Source organism: Leptonychotes weddellii, chromosome 2, assembly GCF_054177405.1.
Source record: "Leptonychotes weddellii isolate Sample4059 chromosome 2, ASM5417740v2, whole genome shotgun sequence".
Lineage (NCBI taxonomy): Eukaryota > Metazoa > Chordata > Mammalia > Carnivora > Phocidae > Leptonychotes > Leptonychotes weddellii.
The window spans coordinates 151,776,101-151,782,265 of record NC_138370.1 but is presented as its reverse complement, the minus strand read 5'-3'; the positions used below and the strand labels follow the sequence as shown (position 1 = coordinate 151,782,265).

General features: G+C 38.1%; 1 pseudogene; it reads left to right on the top strand.

Moving 5' to 3' along the window:
• Nucleotides 1-4,357: 4,357 nt before the first annotated feature.
• LOC102739633 (large ribosomal subunit protein eL14 pseudogene) lies at nt 4,358-5,120 on the top strand (annotated as a pseudogene).
• Nucleotides 5,121-6,165: the final 1,045 nt, after the last annotated feature.

Genomic DNA, 6,165 nt, shown 5'->3' with positions numbered 1-6,165 from the left:
CTCATTTTTAGGAAGACAAACTGCACTGAAATTGTGTGAAATTATTTCCTTTAAATCCACATGCTCATATGTATAAGTGTCAGATCTCAGGAAGTCTTTCCTAGATTAAACCCTGGTCACCTGCCTCGGGCCCAAGAGATTCCGTGAGAGCTACCAACGTTTTGTCAGGAAGCAAAAGAAAGTCTCCTGCCCATCAGATCCTTTTTAAAGAGTAATTTCACCACTTTGATGATACCTTAGAACTACCAGAAACCTTCAGAACTACTGATGCTTAGGTCCCAAACTTCATCATCAAGTGAGAATCTCTGAGAAATTATACTCATCAGGATAGTCGTCTTCAGGCTGTTCTAATCTGCAGCCTGGGTGTGACTCACAGTTACTGAAGTCTCCACCTGCCTGGAGCATAGAGAGGTGGATATGGACAGAAGAGGCCCCTGCACTCAGGGGCAGCTCATGGCAAAACACACACTGTTCCTCTAAGAGAGCAGATCTCAACCCAGGCTGCATGTTAGAATCACCAAGGTAGTTTTTCAAAACACAAATGCCTAGGACCCAGCCCAAAATAATTAAATCTGAATCACGGAGGTTGGCCTTTGAAATGCCTGCCAGCTGATTCCGTTGTAGAATCAGGGCTGGGAAGCTGTTTTACAGCTGAATTCACTTGTAGGCAGGAGCCATGATTTTGCTGAGTTTATAAACTAGTGGGAGAGATACACTTTACTAGAAGTTATGTTGACCTGTAGAAAGTGTTAGTCAAGGTTGAGGACAGAATGACAGGGAAACACCTCTGAGGGATGTCGCAGTCTGGGAAGGCCTCTATGAAGAGGGTGACTCCCAGAGACCCAGGTGAGGAATATGAGCCAGCTTGATGAGGGCACTAATGGGGGATGGAAGAGGAGCAGTCATATCCACTACCTTAAATAGTGGCCGGACCTCCCATCTGCTTCAATGACTGCCAGAAGCAGAGAAGGGTAAGCACATTTCAACATTCTGGGACGTCCTGACACTCCTGAACTCCAGCAGGGCAGAGAAAGCACCAGCTCTCTGCAGGCCCTTCTGCTGCAGAGAAAAGTCAAGAATAAAAATGGAGGTGAGTTGAGAGGGAGTCTGCTTCCTGGGTGTTTGTGGGAGGATAGCTGGGTTGTCTCCATTTTACTTCATAAACATTTTTATAACTGTTAAAATTTGTGCCCTGCAAACTTCTCTGTTCTTTACAAATATGAACTATTTTCACCCTCATAGCAAGCCTGATAGAAGGTGTTATTACCATACTCATTTTACAGAGAAGGAAACTGAGGCATGGTATGGTAATTACCTTGAACAGGGATCCACAGGTGTCATTTCAGAGCTGGGAATAGAAACCCAGCACTGTGGTACCTTAACTGCTCGCCTATTGCCACTTCTCAACTGTTTGGTGGTATGTCCCTTTACAAATTCCTGATTTTAAGGGAATTATGTGTCTGCTTTGATATTTTATCTTAGTTATTGTAATTTTCAACTCTGCAAGTTCCATTTCGGTTGTGTCTTCCTATTATCTCGTTATGTTCCTGTTTCCTTTTATGTTTAACCATAGAGAGTCCGTTTTTCATGCCTGTTTTAAAGTCCTTCTATAGCAATTCTACCATCATTTTGGGGGTGGGGTGGGGGGCGTGTTGGGTGTCTATTGGTTGATTTCCCTGCTAGTGGTGAATTGTATTCGTTTCATCGCACACCTTAGGTAACTCTAGGTAAGAGCTGGTAGGAGACCAGCATTGTGCATTTTAAATTGAGTGCTGAGTATTTTCTGTTCCTTTAAATAAAGCTGGGCTTTGTTCTTTGATGCCATTACTTGGAATATTGATGCTTTGGAGAATTGTTTTGAATATGTGTTAGTTGGGACTGGGACAGGCTTCAGTCTGTATAATTTGGCCCCAATGCTGAGGCAGTTCCCTCTGAGAGCTCTATTTCAATCCTCTTGCACTTAGGGTCTTTGCACTCTAGCTGCCTGGGACACAGGGATTCTTCCTGGCCTTGAGTGACACCAGGGAACTATTTATATGCTGAGTATTTGAATATCTGCTTCAAGTTGTTTTTGTCTGCATGACGGTTGATTTTGAAGACAAATTTTCACCTGAAGTAATTTCTCATCTTACAAATTTTTATGTTTCCTTTGTATGGATGTTGTCTGCCATTTTCTGTTCATTTAAAAATTTCCTACTTGTGTACAACCCCTCCTCCAATAAATAAGTTACTACAGATGAATAAAACTGCATTTTATTTATACCAATAGAAGGGTTTCTTGTACTAAAAAACCCAAATCCCTCACTCCTATAATTTGGGGAAACAAGATATTTCTTTTTTTTTTTTTCTTTCAAGGGAAATACTTAGTTTTGAAAATTTGCCCAAGGTCAGTACTTGTACCAAGATTCTTAACCAATATGCTAAATGAGCTCTCACATTTGGTAAATAGGAAGGAATGTGACCTACATTAAAGATAACTGATTCTTAGCGTCTTTTCATAGAGATGTAAAACTAAGATCTTGTATGGCTAATTAGTATTTTTCTTCCTTAAAAGTTAAAGAAAAACTATTCTGACACTTGTTAAAACAGTACAGCAGATTTTATTCCAGACAGTAGGAGTAGAGAAATTACTTGTTTTATCTGAAGTTCAAAAATAAGAGATGAGGATATCAAGGGAAGGGATAAGGAACTTGACCAAATATTAAGGGTGGGTAATTCTCACTGAACTGACTCAGCAGTGTTCTTGGTAAAGGCAAGCCAAAGTCAAGTCTCCCTTGAGAAAAGGGATCAAAGAAACCTAACTAAAGTTTGCTTAAGAAAACAAGTAGAAAGATATGGATTATAAGAATTAATATTGTTAAAATGTCCATATTACCCAAAGCCATTTATAGATTCAATGCAATCTCTATTAAAATTCCAGTGACATTTTCCATAGAAATAGAAAATCTTAAAATCTGTATGGAACCACAGGAAACCCCAAATAGTCCAAACAATCTTGAGAAAGAAAATCAAAGCTGGAGGCATAACACCTCCTGATTTCAAACTATATTACAAAGCTGTGGTAATCAAAACAGTATGGTACTGGTATACAAATAGACACAGACAAATGAAAAAGAACCGAGAGCCCAGAAATAAACCTTGCATATATGGTCAACTAATCTTTGGCAAGGGAGCCAAGAATACTTAATGAGGAAAAGATAGTCTTCAATAAATGATGTTGGGAAAACTGGATAACCACATGCAGAAGAATAAAATGGATTCCTAACTTACACCACTCACGAAAATTCACTCAAAATAGATTGAAGACCTAAAAATGAAAACTGAGACCATAAATCTTCTAGAAGACCTGGTGAAAGCTTTTTGACCTTGGTCTTGGTAGTGATTGTTTATTATCCCAAAAGCAAAAATAAGTGAGATTACACCAAACTAAAATTCTTCTGCACAGAAAAGGAAATCATCTACAAAATGAAAATGCAACCTACAAATTTCCAAATCACATATCTGATAAGGGGTTAATATCCAAAATATATAAAGAAGTCATACAATTCAACAGCAAAAAAAAAAAAAATCCAATTAAAAATGGGCAGAGAAATTCAATAGACATTTTTTTAAAAGTCCCACAAATGGGCAACAGGTACATGAAAAGGTGCAACATTACCAATCATCAGAGAAATACAAATCAAAACCACATTGAGATATAACCTCACATCTGTTAGAATTGTATTATCAAAAAGACGAGAGAACAAATGTTGGCAAGAATATGGAGGAAAGAAAACCATTGTGCACTACTTGTGGGAATGTAAATTGGTTTAGGCATTATAGACAACAGTATGGAGTTTCCTCAAAATTAGGAACTAGAAATACCATGATTTAGCAATTCTTCTAAATACATAACCAAAGGAAGTGAAAACAGGCTCTTGAAGAGCTATCTGCCCTCCCATGTTCATTGTGGTATTATTCACAATAGCCAAGATATGGAAATAACCTGAATGTCCATCAACAGATGAATGGATAAAGATGTGGGGAATGTGTGTGTATATACTTATACATATAACATTCTATTGTATATACACCCACATATATACAATGGAGTGTTATTCAGGCATGACAAAAAAGGAAACCCTGTCGGGGTACCTGGGTGGCTCAGTCGTTAAGCGTCTGCCTTCAGCTTAGGTCATGATCCCAGGGTCCTGGGATCGAGCCCCACATTGGGTTCCCTGCTCTGCGGGAAGCCTGCTTCTCCCTCTCCCACTCCCCCTGCTTGTGTTCCCTCCCTAGCTGTGTCTCTGTCAAATAAATAAAATCTTTAAAAAAAAAAAAAAAAAAAGAAACCCTGTCATTTGTAACAACATGATGAAACTTGAGGAAGTGATGCTAAGTGAAATGTCAGAGAAAGACAAATACAGTATGATGTAATTTATACATAGAATATAAAAAAGCCAAACCTCTCTTGCCCAATGCTGCCAACATGGTGTTCAGGTGCTTTGTGGAGGTTGGCCAGGTGACCTACATCTCCTTTGGACTTCATGCAGGGAAGCTGGTTGAGATTATAGATGTTATGGATCAGAAACTGCCTTTGGTTGATGGACCTTGCACTCAGGTAAAGAGACAGGCTTTGCCTTTCCAGTGCATGCAGCTCATTGACTTCATCCTCAAGTGCCCACACAATGCCAGCCAGAAGTATGTCTGACAAGCCTGGCAGAAGACAGATACCAGTACAAAATGGACAGCCACAAGATGGGCCAAGAAGATGAAAGCCAGAGAAAGGAGAGCCAAGATGACAACTTTTGATCGTTATGAAGTCATGAAGGCCAAGAAAATGAGGAACAGAATAATCAAGTTTGAAGTTAGGAAACCACAAAAAAGCAGCTCTCCTGGAAATCTCTCCCCCCCCCCAAAAAAAGCACCCTCTGCTAAGGGTGCAGCTGCAGCAGCTGCTGTAAAGGTTCCAGCAAAAAGATGATTGTTGCTGGCAAGAAGGCTCCAGTCCAGAAGGTTCCTGCCCAGAAAGCTGTAGGCCAGAGGCAGTGTGTCTAAAGTCTCAGAAGGGTCAGAAAGCTCCAGCCCAGAAAGCACCTGATCCAAAGGCATCTGACAACTTCTTATGCATAAAAGCATAAGAGGCTATTATAAATAAGTAATAAAGGTTCTTACACACGCACGCACGCCAAACTCCTAGAAACAGTAAGAGTGGTGGTTACCAGGGGCTGGTGGGTAGGACAAAATGGGAGATGTTAGTCAAATGGTATGAGCTTCCAGTTATAAAACGAGTAAGTTCTGGGGATTGAAGGTACAGCATGATGATTATAGTTAATAGTACTATATTATGTACTTGAAAGTTGCTAGGGGAGTAGATCATAAATGTCTGACAACAAAAGAAATAGTAATTACTTGACATGATGGAGTTGTTAGCTAACACTATGATTGTAATCATTTCATTATCTATGTGTATGAAGTCAACATGTTGTACACTTTAAACTTACACAATATTGCATGTCAATTATATCTCAAAGCTTAAAAAAATAATGTTTGATGGAAGTAGTCTGTCAAAACCATCAAAAAACTTAATTTCTACTTTTAAAGACAATGTCACTTTTTCATTCACAGTAGACAACAAATTGAGTGCAGAAAGAAAATGCTATAGGTAAATGAGATCTTAATGAATACATATTAAAAGCAAAAATAAAGAGTTATAATAATCAAGATGGAAAATTGAACTCTAAAGAGTTTAGATAGTACAAGAATCAATTTATTATTGAAAAGGTTTAATTTCTCTTAAAATTATGAAATTATAACATTAGCATTGCTATTGACATTTTCTTATGTCAGATTTTCATTTTTCTATGAAAAGTTAATTTCGTTAGAGCTAGTATACATAATTGGCATCCTACTTTAATAAACTCAAATCTAGGTCTTTAGACCTTTTTATTTTTAAACAAGTCTATAGAAAAAAATTACTTAGTTCCACCAAAAACTTGTCTATTTATAGGTTAACAACAGGAATAAGACCATTTCAAATATTAAAAGTTATAGTTATGTATTTATTCAGAAGGAGAATACAGGTGTAAAGTATTTAAGTGACTGAAAAAAAGCCTTATGTTCTACCTTTCCCCATGAATTTGTACATTTCACTGAAGTTGACCAAAATGTTGGTAAATAGTTTTT